General features: G+C 36.9%; 1 pseudogene; it reads left to right on the top strand.

The window, feature by feature from the left end:
• The first annotated feature begins 267 nt into the window (after positions 1-267).
• LOC145280246 (tektin-3 pseudogene) lies at positions 268-2,444 on the top strand (annotated as a pseudogene).
• The last annotated feature ends 13,315 nt before the right edge of the window (positions 2,445-15,759 follow it).

Raw genomic sequence — 15,759 nt, forward strand, 5'->3', positions numbered from 1 at the left:
GTCCAGAATGAGTTTACATATTGTTTCAACTAGAGGAAGATCCTCAAAGAGAGGAAATATCCAACTAGCATCGTCAGAATTCATAGATGAAATAGTCCATTAATGAATTCTGACGATGGTAGTTGGATATTTCCTCTCTTTGAGGATCTTCCTCTAGCTGAAACAATATGTAAACTCATTCTGGACTCACAGTAATAAATTTCATATATATATATATATATATATATTTGTAATTCAATTATTTATTAGTGAAAACATGAATAAAAATATTAATACTGTATCAGTTAAAAACACACAAATCAATCTAAATGGGACAATTTTGTGAATAGTTATTCAGATGACGTCAGTGAGGTTATGATGACGTTATGAGTTTATGACGCATAATTTTATATTCGTCAGCGCGTTGGACATCTTGAATGTGAGAAACTATCTTCTTTGTATTGCATTCTTTGGCGATTTGTTCTTTTTTATCGTATACGACATAAAATCGGTTTTATGTGAATGATATCTAGTTCTTAAAAAAGGGCACTTTCGATCCAAAAAAATAAATAAATAAACAAACAACTGATTGATTTTTTTAGGGTGGTACCTGAAATAAGAGGAAAAATCTTTATTCAAATTTCACGCGGTTTCCGAACGAAATTCGTAAAATCATATTAATGCTGGCGCTATTACAACGCCCTTGTAACCCGTTAACTTTGTATAAATCAACTTAATCAATAATAACTCTTAAACCCAAACAACTAAACAATGTATTCCTTGCATAGAAGTCACCCGAGTCATGTGTTCCGATGTTCCGCAACTTTTCCCGCGCTAACTCAGAATCGCCTGTATTCGGCCCCACCATGTCGCCCCTACACAGATTTGCCATGGAGGGCGAGCACTTATTACCAATCATCTAAGGCTAACCCGAACCGCCCGTTGGGGTCAAGAACAGTTGAGCCGAACGGCTACTGTTCGCAGGTCTATAGCATGGCTGCAATGAAAGTACCGCCTGTTTTTCAAGCTGCTCGCAACTCTCTCTACAATCGCTACTCGCCAACGGACTGGGAAAACTCCAATTATGCCGCATACAGCACATCGAATTACTTACGCAACGGGGCAGAACGTCTTCGTCAGAATTGCTGGCGTTTTTGCAAGGACGACCAATCCCTGCGCACCCAGTGCGAGGTTGGCAGGAAACTGGGCGAACGGGTGGATGACATTGTATTTTGGAAGAACGAACTCATCAACGAAACAGCCGAGACGTTAGCTGAAAGTGTCGCGCTGAAAGAGGCGAAGAAGATGCTTTTGAAGGCCCTTCCCGAATCTGAAGACTTACTGGCTATTGTTCAGGAATGCCTCTACAACCGTGAATTGCGACATGGGATAGACTTGGTTCATGATCTCCCCGAGACGGCTTTGATCGATGAAGTCAGCTCGATACGCAAATGCCAGGAAAAGATACGCAACGCGATTAGCAGGACGAACGCGCAGCTGAATCGGAACCGGGCCTCACAGCACGAACTCGAAAAGGACACGGGAGACAAGTTCATAGCTCAAAACCTAGACGAATGTGCCCATCAACTGACTAATTATTCGCGCGGTTTGGCTTATCACAACGGTGTTGAGTTAATCGACAACACAAAGTCGGATCCGGAAACGTGGTGTATGTTTACGAATAACAACATCCAACGAGCGCAGGCAGAAAGAGCCATCTCGAAAAACCTACAAAACGAGGTAAACACCTTGCTGAACGACTGTAGCAATGAAATGTGGTACCAGTGGAACCTTACCAACCAGGCGCTCGCCGATCGTATAAAGGAGACCGTAGATGCTCGGAACAAGATCCAGGAACATCTGTCCAAGACCTTACAAGAGGTATTTGACATGAACAAGAACATTGAGCTGCTAAAGAAGGCCATCCAAGACAAACAGTGTCCGTTGAAGGTGGCGCAGACCCGGCTAGATATACGATTGCGGCGACCCAACGTCGAGGCGTGTCGGGACAACGCCCAGTTCAGTCTCCTCGAAGAGGTGGACGAGATTTACGACACGCTAGAATCGCTGCAGAACCGGCTGCGCTGTGCGGAGACAACCATGCAAGAGTTGCTGCTTCTCAAGTCATCCCTGGAAAATAGTCTTGCTGTCAAGAACAACACACTTTTGATCGACCGTGAGAAGTGTTTGGCTCTCAGAAAAAAATTCCCTATGTCACCCATTTGTGGATCGAATCTCCGTACGTCTTCAGACGTTGTTGTGAATAAGTAACTCTTGAACGATCGATGAAAATTGACTGGGTTTTTTGTGTTTCTTTTTTTATATATATATATTAATACGATAGCGTGTGTGTTCTTTTGTGTGTCACGCTTACATCTTTCTCCTTCCGAGTGATTGACGTTTCATTGTTATGACCCTCAATTTCTTGTAATAAATAATTTTACTCAGAATTTTTCATAAGTTTTGGTTTCGGTTTCGATTATAGCTGAAAGTTGGTGGTTTCTTTTGGTTTTACGGCATATCAACCCTTTTCAGGTTATTTAATGCCGAATACAGTTATTTTGAAGAAACATTTTTTTAATAGAACATATTTTTTCAAGTCGGTTTCTATTCAACCCATAGTTGGGACCGTAACAGGTACTACCACTCCGCGTCAGAGTGGACCTGGGAGCAATGGCAATTAAAGGGTGGCTCCATACTCCCCAAAGCCCGCAAGCTGGGGCTTCACCATTGGATATAGTTTAAGGTCATATGCAGGACCATAGCTGAAGGAAATTAATATATATATATATATATATATATATATATATATATATATATATATATATATTCTTCATAAGTTTGATTTTAGTTTTAATTCAAGCTGATGCACTCAAGTTATATAGATATAGTTTTTTTTTTTTTTTTTTTTTTTTGTAAGCGCAACTTTATAAGAATCGAAGTGACTCTATAATAATATATATAAGCATATTTAAATGTATTTTACGACGGGGCGTCTCTGCTAGCTTAGATAAATAGTCTTGAAATTTTAACAAAAAAAAAGCTATAATAATACCAGGGCGTCTCCATTAACGCTGAACATCCACAGAATGCCAATATTAACATATGAAAGAGTCCACTGCGGAAGTTCCACAGGTCCCTCTAGTTTTTATCATTATACGTTTCGTTGAAAAAAAAATGGTTTTCAAATAATTTCAAATTATACAAAATTAAAAATCAAATTACAAAAAATAGTTGATATTTTCTTTATTTATTTACGTTTTTTAACTTTGTCAAATGTGCACATGTGATTTCCGGTTATATCAACAAAAAATCGGTTCTTCGATTAGCATATATATTGTAATTTCGAGTTCTTGAAGCGTCCATAATACACGTTATACATACCGCGGCTGATTTCTAGTTGCATTATCCTTTCCTCAATTTACACAAACACATAAGGCTTCTTTTAAATTGAGGTTTTATTAACTTTAGACGGGGTGAAAAATTAAAGACATATGAGAGAGAGAGAGAGAGAGAGAGAGAGAGAGAGAGAGAGAGAGAGAGAGAGAGACTGCCTATCAGAGGTGTAGATCAGTTAATAAAATAATCGTTACATATATATATATTATAGTATATATATAATATATATATTATAGTATATATATAATATATATATTATAATATATATATAATATATATATTATAATATATATATTATAATATATATATTATAATATATATATATTATAATATATATATATTATAATATATATATATATTATAATATATATATATATTATAATATATATATATATTATAATATATATATATATTATAATATATATATATATTATAATATATATATATATTATAATATATATATATATTATAATATATATATATATATTATAATATATATATATATATATTATAATATATATAGATTATAATATATATATATATATTATAATATATATAGATTATAATATATATATATATTATAATATATATAGATTATAATATATATATATATATTATAATATATATATATTATAATATATATATATATTATAATATATACATAGTTATTTTTAATATTTACAGACACTAGTAGTGTTTCATCCTTCCCGAATCATCATGAAGTTACGATTGCCGTTAATCCTGGGATTCGAATCCTGCCATCTGTCTCCATTTGCCAGGAACATACTCTCAATGCCACCGTCAACCACAACGGTAGTCAAGTGAAGTTAAACATTTATAAAGGCATCAATGTTATTAAATGTCACTCTACAGCGATCAAGCGACTCGGAGGTCGTGATCACACACACGCACACAGGGTTGGGACGATTAATCAGGAATCGGAATCGAAAAATTGGTGCATTTTTTCGATACGACAAAAATCTTTTAATTGTTTTTTGTTTGTCTGTTATTGTTTAAAACTTAATTCTCCATTGATTCGATGTCAAGTAATGTTAAAAAAATAACTAATATCTGTGTAAGGAGAAATGTATTTCTTTTTTTAATAAGGAAAATGTAAAGAATGTGGAGAAATGGATTTTGTAATTAATGACGTCAGCTGAGTTTAATTGTAAGAGCAGTAGTAAAAAAAGACGTGCTCATTTGATTTTTTTCTGGGCAGGCATGATTATTTTTGTAAAGAAACCGAAACGATGTGCCATTTCTTGTTCAAATATCATGCTAAAACAAAAACAAAAAAGCCTGGCTAGTCAGAAAAAAATATTGTTAGCTGAAATGATAACTAAGATAAATATATATTAATACAAGTTATCAATCTTCATCTTAAATATTTCGGAACAAAGTACGAATTTCGTTCCAAAAATAAGGCCTCTTATTTCGAACTAAAAAAAAAGATCTACGAAGATGGCGTGGCACCATTAAAACGAGCGTCGTTTTCTGCTCCATAATTTATTTTCCTTTATAATCACCGTTATATATTATTTAAAGTTTTTAATCCCTTGAGATGATGAAGCTTCATAATTGGTGCATTCATTTATTATTATTATTATTTATTTATTTTTTTTTTTTTGCGGATTGTTGTCCTCATCTTCATAGTTTTTGTTATTGTTTCGCTACGTTTCGGTCAATTCATCCTCTGAAAAATGAATATAGTCACCGCTATTCTCAATGCACTTTAGCCAGCAATGGGGTGGCTGTGCATGGGCGTCCGGAGCGCGCTTTGTCATTCACATCTCTGTCGTCACTCTGAGTTAGACGAACCCATCTTCTAAATGTGCTGTCATTAATTGAACAGTTGTACAGATAGTAGATTGCAGTTTCTTTCTGTCCGAGCAGTGCCCTATACTGGGCGATTGTCCTGACCATTGTAGCCAAAGGAATCTTCTGACTAGCACAATGAGATACGAAACCATGGACATAATTATTCCTGATTGCTTCCGTATTACATATGTCGCCTGCGTTTCAATGGCCCCACGTTACCCTTATCGGGGAGGGGTTAAAGTGGGTACTCAACCTTGCCCATGGCTCTTCCACATACTAGTGGAGGAAAGGAGGCGCCTGACTTTTCCTTTCACAGTGGTACTCTCCCGCCACGCTATACAGCGCCTAGTATCGTCAAATGGTCACCCATCTGCTATTAGCCAAGTTCATCGTTGCTTAACTTCAGTGATCTCGTGGAAAACGGTGTGGCAACGTGATTATTCCATATATCAGCATTGGATAAACCAAAAGAGTTGATATGCTGGTAAATAAACGACACGTGCACATTTTGAATCGGGCGTAGCTAAGCGTCTACCCGGCTTTGCCCGGACCATGACGTCAACTGCTCTAGTTTGCCGGTAATCTGACCTAAGACGCCGAGCAACGAGCAGACGACTTTCGGATAAGTATTGTTGCAAGAGAAAAAAAAAATCACAACAAAAAAGAAAAAGAAACTAGATTTTAAAGCATGAAAACAAACAACGTTATGAATTTATTAATGTTAGAAAAAAAAACTGCAGACGCCCGAAGTCGTTATTATGTCAATATAAGAAATTAATGTGATCGCAAAAAGAACTGCACATTACATGTGGCGTTAGATGCGTTATTTCAAAGATAAACTCCATAAGCGACGGATATGGCTAGAGGTGCATAAAACTTTTTAAATTTTCTTTGACAAAGAAAAAAAATTAACAATTCAACCTTTTTTTTAAAAACCCTTCTCTTACAATTTTCTTTGAAAAGAAAAAAATATTTAATTTTAAAACAAAATACTTGAAAATAAAAAAAAATAATTGCTTCTTTGAACATTTTTAAAAGCATTTGAAAGACCAAAAAAGGACATATAATTAGTTCAAAAAAAAAGTTTGCTGAACATTATCTATCAAAAACTGATACAAACTACACAAAAAATCTATCTATCTATATAAAAGCCAAGTACGTCCAAGGATGGAATGCTGTTGCTATATCTGGGCAGGAGCTGCTAAAAACAGCCTATCCTGCGTTGACAGAGTACAAAATAGACTTCGTGACTTAGTGGGGGATGCCCTTTTCTCTACCCTGCAACCTCTCTCCCACAGAAGAGACGTTGCGAGCCTATCCTTGTTTTATCGTTATTTCCATGGCAGGTGCTCGTCTGAACTCCAATCTCTGATCCCCCCTCGCCAATCTTTCACGAAAAACACCCGTCTAGCTGAATCCACTGTGAAAAATTTCCCCCACTCTATATCTGTGCCTAAATCAAAACGCGGATTCCATGAACAAAGCTTCTTTCTTAGAACTGCACGCCTGTGGAACTCTGTTCCGTCTGCCTGCTTCCCACCGGACTACAACTTGGATGTGTTCAAGTCCAACGTTAACAAATTCCTAATGAACCGCCCCCTTAAGTAAACACTTCATCAAATCTCCACACTAACGTAATGTACTTGCAATAACCCTTATCCCTGAGTGGCTTCCGGGCCTTGATAAGTGGTGATCACTGTGTAAAAAAAAAAATAATTATAGTACCCCCCCTTGCATAAATATTGGCAGTAAAGAAGAACACATAATAAAACTAAACTAAATGTTATATGGCAAGCCTGGAAACTAACAGCTCTATGAATTTATTAATGTCAAACAACTGCAGATGCCCAAAGTAGCTATTGTGTTAAAATAAGAAATTAACCAGATCCTCAAAAGAATTGCTTTACATTGGGCGTTAGATGCATCGCTGCAAAGAGAGGCTACGTAAGTAACGGGTGTTGTTGGAGGTGCAAAAGCCTTTTCTTTTTTACATTTTTTTTTTTTTTGACGAGAAAATAAATAATAAATAACAATCGAATCCTTTTTTTTTTTTTTTAAACTTTCTATTTCTTACTATTTTATTTGAAAATAAAAATTTGGAACAAAAAGAAACTTCAAAATAAAATAGATATAAAATTCGTCTGAAATTTTTTTTTTTCTTTTTTTTTTTTGTTAAACATTATGTACCCCCCCCCCCAAAAAAAGGGTCCTGGATATAAACTATATCCGATGGTAAGGCCCCCAGCTTGCGGGCTTTGAAGAGTGTGGAGCCACCCTTTAATTGCCATTGCACTCAGGTTCACCCTGACCTGGAGTGGTAATATCTGTTAGGGTCCCAACTAATAGTTAGAAACCGACTTGATATATATATATATATATATATATATATATATATATATATATATATATATATATATATATATATATATATATATATATATATATATTTTCTTCAAAATCACTGGATTTGGCATTAAATAAACTGAAAAGGTTGATATGCCGTAAAACAAAAACAACCAATCAACCGAAATAAAAAAACAACAACAAACAAAAAAAAAGATTATAGTAAACTTTCCTGCAGCCTGCACATAAAAATGTTCACCATGAAACATGAAGTGAATATTAAAACAAAATTACGGTAAGTTGTTTTGTTTTGTTTTTTTTTACAATTTCTATATTTCTGTTTCGTACCGTTGTTGAGATTTGATCATCGGCGACGCTCGGTAAAATCCGGCGATTGATATCATGTTCCGAGCAAAACCGAGCGGACGCTTAGATACTTCCGGTTAAAAATGTATACAAGTACCGAAAAAAAACCATCAAATCGATTAATTTATACGCCTCCTTGCCAATTACTCCTATATTGTTATACGAGCGCTTAATCATACCATTGTTTGCCACTCTTTTATTCCCTCTTCCCCTTTTCCCGTCTCTCTCTCTCTCTCTTTTCTCCCTTTATACCTCCCTCTTTATGCCTCCTCTCTCTTCTTCTTCGCCCCCCTCTTCCCCCTTCCTCTCTCTTTTTCATCAATGATGATGATGAGGTCGTAAATCCAATTATAAACGGCAGATTGACGACTCAATGAAACGAACGGCGTTCTTTCAAGAAACATCGACTTAAACATCATTCACAGCCCCCCCCCCCACGTTATCGACCAAACATGTACTCCCACGTACATAAATAAACAAATGCGCGTATATGTGCGCGTACATTTTTGAGGAAGAAAGAAAAGGAACCGAGATTACAGTGTAGTATCTGTTCTGATGCTACACCTCACGTTTTCTGTCCTCGATCAGTGGAGGAGAAATCCTTCATGACTGCGACAATTTTTTTTTTTTTTTTTTGTTCCTATCTAGAGTTCCCCTTTTGGTGGGAGCTGGATTCCCCCCCCCCCCCCCACACACACACACATTAAAAACCGACCTTGTGTCTAACTCTGCCCTCGTGGCGAGGCAAGTAAATAGGAACATTTAGAATGAACGGTTAAAACGCTCTCTCTCTCTCTTTCTCTCTCTCCCTCTCTTTCTCTCTCTCCCTCTCTCTCTCCCTCTCTCTCTCTTTCTCTCTCTCCCTCTCTCTCTCCCTCTCTCTCTCTCTCTCTCACACACGCACACTTTCTTTCTCTCCTTTTCTCTTTCTTCGGTCTACATTTATCCTTGTCTATCACCCGGCTTTTCCTTTCTATGTCTATTACTTTTTTCAATTTTTGATTCATCCCGGCGAAGTTTTATAGTAAAGCAGACGAAATAATAAACAATCCACATGAGACGATTGCATTATATTGTATTGATATACCTGCTCCCCGCCCCCCTTATATTCTACATGCATGAACAATATACACGCATAAAATCAATTACCCCAGCAGAACAGTTTTGCACAACTTTTGTTTGGCTTAACGAAGAGTGAAATCAAGATACAATAATACTAAACTTCATGTGGAAAATTCCTTAATCTGGTGCTTCTGCATTTATCGACTTCCGATTTCTACGAATTTGACTCGCTCGGCAATTTTTAACGAATGCGTAGTCTGTTTTCAGCTAATACGAATCTATGAAGGCTAGTTATTTTATAAAATAAATCCATATCTATATCTATATATCTATAAAAGTGAACGTGTCTGTGGATCTGTCTGTCTGTGTGTCTGTGTGTACATTTCCCTACGCAAGAACTCTGTCAATTTTAAGTCTACAGACTCGAAATTTGATATACAGAGTATTGAGATTTGGGAAAATCGATGTGATCGGTTTTCGGCCGGAAATTTGGCGATTAAGCGGTCAAAGTTCAACGATTTGACCTTTCAGAACTCTACCAAACTCCTCCGACAATTTTGGGTCTAAACACTTGAAATTTTAGATATACGTTCCTTGGACAATGAATGTTAAGGGGTTATAATAGGGGTCAAAGTTTAAAAAATTGACCGTTTTTTATTATTATTTTTTTTTGTCAGCATACACCTCCAAACACCCGGGCAACGTCGGGCACCCATGCTAGTAATCTATAAAAGTGAAATTGTGTGTGTACATTTACCTACCAAACTACTCTGTCAAGTTTCGGTTTACAGACTTCAGATCTGGCATAAGGGATATTGAGATTTGGGAAAATCTTTTTAATCAGTTTTCGCCCAGAAATTTGGCTGTCAAGGGGTTAAAGTTCAACGATTTGACCTTTGAAAACTCTACCAAACTCCTCCGCCAATTTTGAGTCTAAACACTTGAAATTTTAAATGCAGGTTACTTGGACATGGATCTAACTTTATAATTCAATTTTGGCCCTAAGAAATAAATGTTAAAGGGTAAAAAATGGGGTCAAAGTTAAAATAAATTTGACCTCTGCTGTCTCTACCAAACTACTCAGCCAACTTTTGATCTAAACATTTGGAATTTTACATACAGGGTATTCAGTGATAGACAAAGCTTTTTAATCGATTTGGGTCGAAAATTTGAGCTGCCAAGGGGTCAAAGTTCAAAATATTTTACCTTTGCAGTCTCTAGCAAACTACTCAACCAATTTTTATCTAAACATTTGAAAATAATATATAACAGGTATTCAGACATGCAGCAAGCATTTTAATCAGTTTTGGAGCGAAAATCTGGCTGCTAAAAGGACAAAGGTCAAAGTTGAAAGAGTTGACTTTTACAGATTCTACCAAACTTCTCCGCCAATGTTGGGTCTAAACATTTGAAATTTTAAATGTAGGTTACCTGGACATAGGTCAAACTTTTTAATATATACATATGCACGTAAAGTTATGAACAGTACAGAGAACCCGAGCAAAGACAGGCTGAACTTGTAATATATACATAAAATATAAAAATTTATAAAAAAAAAATTAGAAGAAATAAAAAATTCATTTGAATTGCGCATGTTAAGTGTTTAGGGTTTGGGTTTATGGTTAGATGAAGAGTTGGATTAGGTACATATCTGCAATTTTATTTATTGGTATTATATTGCTTCTCTACAAAAGCAAAAAGTGACATAAGGTCGTTTTTAATGGGGGGAGGGACCAGCTCCCTTAAAACAAGAGCAAAAATGGGGCACACTGGCAGTATGCAAAAATAGTAATTGTCTCAGTATGAAGGGCTTCCCTTACATTGACCAAGAATCAATTAACATAAGTTAAGTGAAACGTCAGAACAGATACTACACTTTGAAGTATTTATTTGCTCCCCCACCGAGCAAATTAGGCACAAGGCCGATTTTTAAAGTGAGGAGTGAAGGGGAAATGGGGACAAACTCCCCGGGGAGTAGGGGAGCTGGATAGTGACAATTGGTATGAAGGGTTGCCCCTACATTGACCAAGGTCTTATATGTGGGTTTGCCCCCACATATGGTCTTTGCTTGCAGTATCTGCCGGAACAGATACTAGACTTTGAGGTATTTATTTGCTCCCCCACTGAGCAAATTAGGCACAAGGCCGATTTTTTAAGTAAGGAGTGAAGGTGAAATGGGGACCAGCTCTCCGGGGAGTAGGGGAGCTGGATAGTGACAATTGGTATGAAGGGTTGCCCCTACATTGACCAAGGTCTTATATGTGGGTTTGCCCCCACATATGGTCTTTGCTTGCAGTATCTGCCGGAACAGATGGTATTTATTTGCTCCCCCACCGAGCAAATTAGGCACAAGGCCAATTTTTAATGTGAGGAGTGAAGGGAGGGGGAAGGGAAAAGGGGACCAGCTTCCGAGAGGTGGGAAATGGGAGCTGGTTAAAGGTCAGGCATGTGGGGTTGCCCCCACATCTGGTCTTTGCTAGTCATAGCTAGTCCTAGCTTGCAGTATCTGCCGGAACAGATGGTATTTATTTGCTCCCCCACCGAGCAAATTAGGCACAAGGCCGATTTTTAATGTGAGGAGTGAAGGGAGGGGGAAGGGAAAAAGGGGACCAGCTCCCGAGAGGTGGGAAATGGGAGCTGGTTAAAGGTCAGGCATGTGGGGTTGCCCCCACATCTGGTCTTTGCTAGTCATAGCTAGTCATAGCTTGCAGTATCTGCCGGAACAGATACTACACTTTGATCCTGGCCTGAAGGTCAAGAACATTTTAAACTGCAAATTTGTTTATTGTGTTTCCATGTTTTTCTGTTTACCATTATAATTTTCTCTTAGCGGTTTAACGTTTCGCAATCGGCCACTTCCGGTTCTTCCCGTCAGCGACCGAACACACGCAAGAAACTTCGTGGAAACCGCGTGCCGTAAATGCAGGAATATCCTTATTCAAATTCTGATAAAAATCAATAACATGATTATTGTTTTTTTTTTGTTTTTTTTTTTTGTTTTTGTTTTTTTTTTTCTAATTCTAGAAAACGTATAAAGTTTAAAACTAGCTTAAACTCATGGGGCCTTAATAAGAAATAGAAATTTTCGAAATTCTTGATCAATTATTGTCTAATAAATATTTTAGTGCCTGACGTAATGTAATTTTATATTTTGACGCTAATTATGTCATCATGGAATTTAAATTGTTAAACGCCTTTTCTTAGAAACCGTGTGCAAACGTTCTCTCGGCGTATAATCGACTTCACGCGCCCGTCTAACACCTATCTTTTGAATTATTTTTATTTTCTGCAGTTTTTTTTTTTTCATTTGCATTTTCACGATTTTCATGATGATTCGAAAAAGAATCGAAAATCTTTCATGATACGTAAAGAACTTACGTTAACGTTTTTTTGTTTTATTTTAACAAAAAAAAAACGATCACAAGAACATGTTTAAAAATAAAATAAATTCTAAACATGAAAGGAAATATTTTAAATTTTTTCATGTGCAAAGTGTGACGCTGTTCTATTTCAGAAACGGAGAAAGACGTTGGAAATACATAAAAAGGAGGGGAGCTTGCGTTGTGTGTGTGTGTGTGTGTGTGTGTGTATCCAAATAGTAAATTCTCAGTTCCGAATTTGTTTTCTTGTTCGTTGTAAACGAATACTAGTTTCGACGCATTAATAACCCAACAAAATGATCGAGATTTTCCAAGAAGGCAAACATTCGTTCACCGTTAATTTTCTTGATTATTCAATATCGCTTCGTAGATCGGGTGTATTCGGTGCATTAGCTGGGCAGTCTAAGCTTTAAAATAACATTTCTATACCATATACTCGCTGGAAAGTGACCATCAATAATATTTTTAATGGCCGGACGCTCGGATTCAGAAGGAGTTTTTTTCGGTGAAATCTAAACAGAAAGGCTTTTCAAGTAGAGTAACAAAGAAAGAGGAGAAATTAAATAAAATTAAAACAATATGGCCGACCGACCTAAAACTATTTGGGGCTCAGACATAACAATAACATTAAAATGTGATGACTTTTGCTGGAACACTTGGAAATATATTTGTGGAGCCTCCCACGGCGAAGTAACATAGATGAGCTCTCACAGACTGATGGATAGTCTATCCTCAGGTGCGAAAAGGTTAATAAGCGAAATGGTACTTGTCTTATTGGTTAGACATAAGCAAAGTCTTTTGGTTATGATCTAACCAGGTTTAGATATCCTCGAGTTGTCCTACTACCTTTGTACTACAACAAGCCGTATTTAAGCGATTTCAAATTCCGTAAAACATGATACATACATACACACGCACACACACACACTTATATATATATATATATGTGTGTGTGTGTGTATTTGTATTCATCGACATACTGTCCTGTTTCGTTGTATCACAACTTATCAGTGCCGCTAGACTAGCACCTCTCCAAAGCCCAGGATTGAACCTAGAACCATCGAGTTCACAGTCAGCAGTTCTACCGATCGGGAGCGGCGCCCGTAAATAATCTCGCCAAATGTCTATTTAAACAAACATCCGTCCACCACAGTGCTTTAACCGCTTTCTTTATAAACAAAGCGAGCGTCGCATTTTTCAGCCAATTAAGTAGCGCGTGAGATTGCTTACGACAGTGTTCTACCCAAAGAGGGGGTGGGCTTAAAATATTTGTATTCATCGACATACAGTCCTGTTTCGTTGTATCACAACTCATCAGTGCCGCTAGACTAGCACCTCTCCCAAGCCGAGGAGTGAACCTAGAACCATCGCGTTGACAGTCAGCAGTTAGAGAGAGAGAGAGAGAGAGGGCTTCTTTCAGTCTTGACAGACTATGGATATCCACGGTAATGGTTCCTGCGCGTGAAATTTTTGTGGCAAGAGTTGCGCAATCTCTAACTGCACCTCTCCTGAGTCGATATTGTTGAATACCGGTGACAAGTGGATGCTCAGAACGACTGGACACAATGCCAAGATAAGCGGAAAGCACATACAGCGCCTAGAATTCCCAAGTGGTCACCCATCTAATACTAGCCAGGCTCAACGTTGCTTAACTTCGGTAATCTGAGGAGAACCGGTGTGTCAACGTGATTTTCCGTACATAATTATTGTGTCGTGGAACAACAGTGAAAATAAGAACAATCAAGTCGAGGTTCGGTTAAGGAACAAGCGTATTAACAATAATGTACAAAGATAGGAAAGCGTGTATATCTGTTAGGCACTTGGCTAGCAGTTAAAGTGCAGTCGCATCTCTCTCACCGGTGTTGGAATTACTAGCGCTATTTATAGTGCTAATCGGTGTAAATTCCTCTGTTCAAGGAATGCCGGTATAACAATAATATATATATATATATATATATATATATATATATATATATATATATATATATATATTTCAGAATGTGAGAGGTTGTATATAATAAATTCCACAGCCAAACAACGTCGCAGCCCACAAGAGCCATGGCAGTCAATGAACCGGAAGTCCAAGACTCGAGTTTCGCCTTCATTTGGGCTCATCAGTTATACACATCCGAACTTAGGATTCAAAACCCAGGCTCTTACATGCGAGGCAAGCACTCTACCAACTGAGCAAACGCCCCGCACACAAGTATTTCTATTAACCAACACATATCAATCAAACTTAGAATGTGATAATATTTTTATTTATTTATTTATTTTTAAAACAGTAATCTACGTACATGCACGTTTCGGGGCTATACCCCTCTTCAGCGTAGCTTGACTGTTATTAGGACTCGAACACTGGACCTAATGTATTTCAGTCCAGCGTCTTATTCATTACGCTATGAAGACGCTAACTTCAATATCGTTTAAAAAGAAAAAACAAAACAAAAAGAAACACGTAAATATATAAACTATAAAAGCTAAACAGTAAATCGTCTATGGCATCATAGCGTAATGGGTAAGATGCTGGACTGAAATACATAAGGTCCAGGGTTCGAGTCCTAATAACAGTCAAGCTACGCTGAAGAGAGGTAGGGCCACGAAACATGCATGTACGTAGATTACTGTTTTAAAAATAAATACATTATATATATATATATATATATATATATATATATATATATATATATATATATATATATATATATATATATGCTTACTACCTAACTCTACTTACATATCAAGCGCAGTCCAAGGAAATACTGAAAATAATTACATAATATTTTATGTATATATATATAAAATAATATATATATGTGTATGTTTGAGTGGGTGTTTGTACGGTTTGTGTGTGTGGATGTGTGCGTGTGTCTGTTTAGGAAACAGTTCTTATTGATACAAGTCAGTTCGAAGAGGACAGAAGTTTCTCGTTCCTTTATATTTTTAACCGCTCTTTTGATTTTCTTCAGCAAAATCCCTTTTAGCTTTCAGGATAGCTCTGTGTATTTGCTCCGTTTCTCCTTTCTTTCATACTCACCCTGTGGTCAGCTGGGGGCAGCAAAATCTATTATTTGACAGGATTTTTCTTTCTTGTAATTATTACGACATCTAGTCTTCTTCCGTTTGTATGTCCATGTCCCATAGGATTTTGTGATTCTCGTTTTCAAGTACGGTTGCGGGCTTATGCTTGTACCATTTGTCTGTTCAAAATGTAGTTGTTTGCATAATTCCCATTGTACTTCCCTCCCCCACTTGGTCGTACCTGTTTTTGTATTCCTTTTGGGCCAGTTTGCTGCATTCACTAACTATATGGTTGATTGTTTCGCCCCTTTGTCTAAAGAGACTGCAGTTGCTGTTTTCTTGTGTTTTATCGATCTTTGCTTTGATATGGTTGGTTCTTATCGAGTTATCT

The sequence above is a fragment of the Euprymna scolopes genome, chromosome 7 (assembly GCF_053919585.1).
Source record: "Euprymna scolopes isolate OS-2025 chromosome 7, ASM5391958v1, whole genome shotgun sequence".
Taxonomy (NCBI): Eukaryota; Metazoa; Mollusca; class Cephalopoda; order Sepiida; family Sepiolidae; genus Euprymna; species Euprymna scolopes.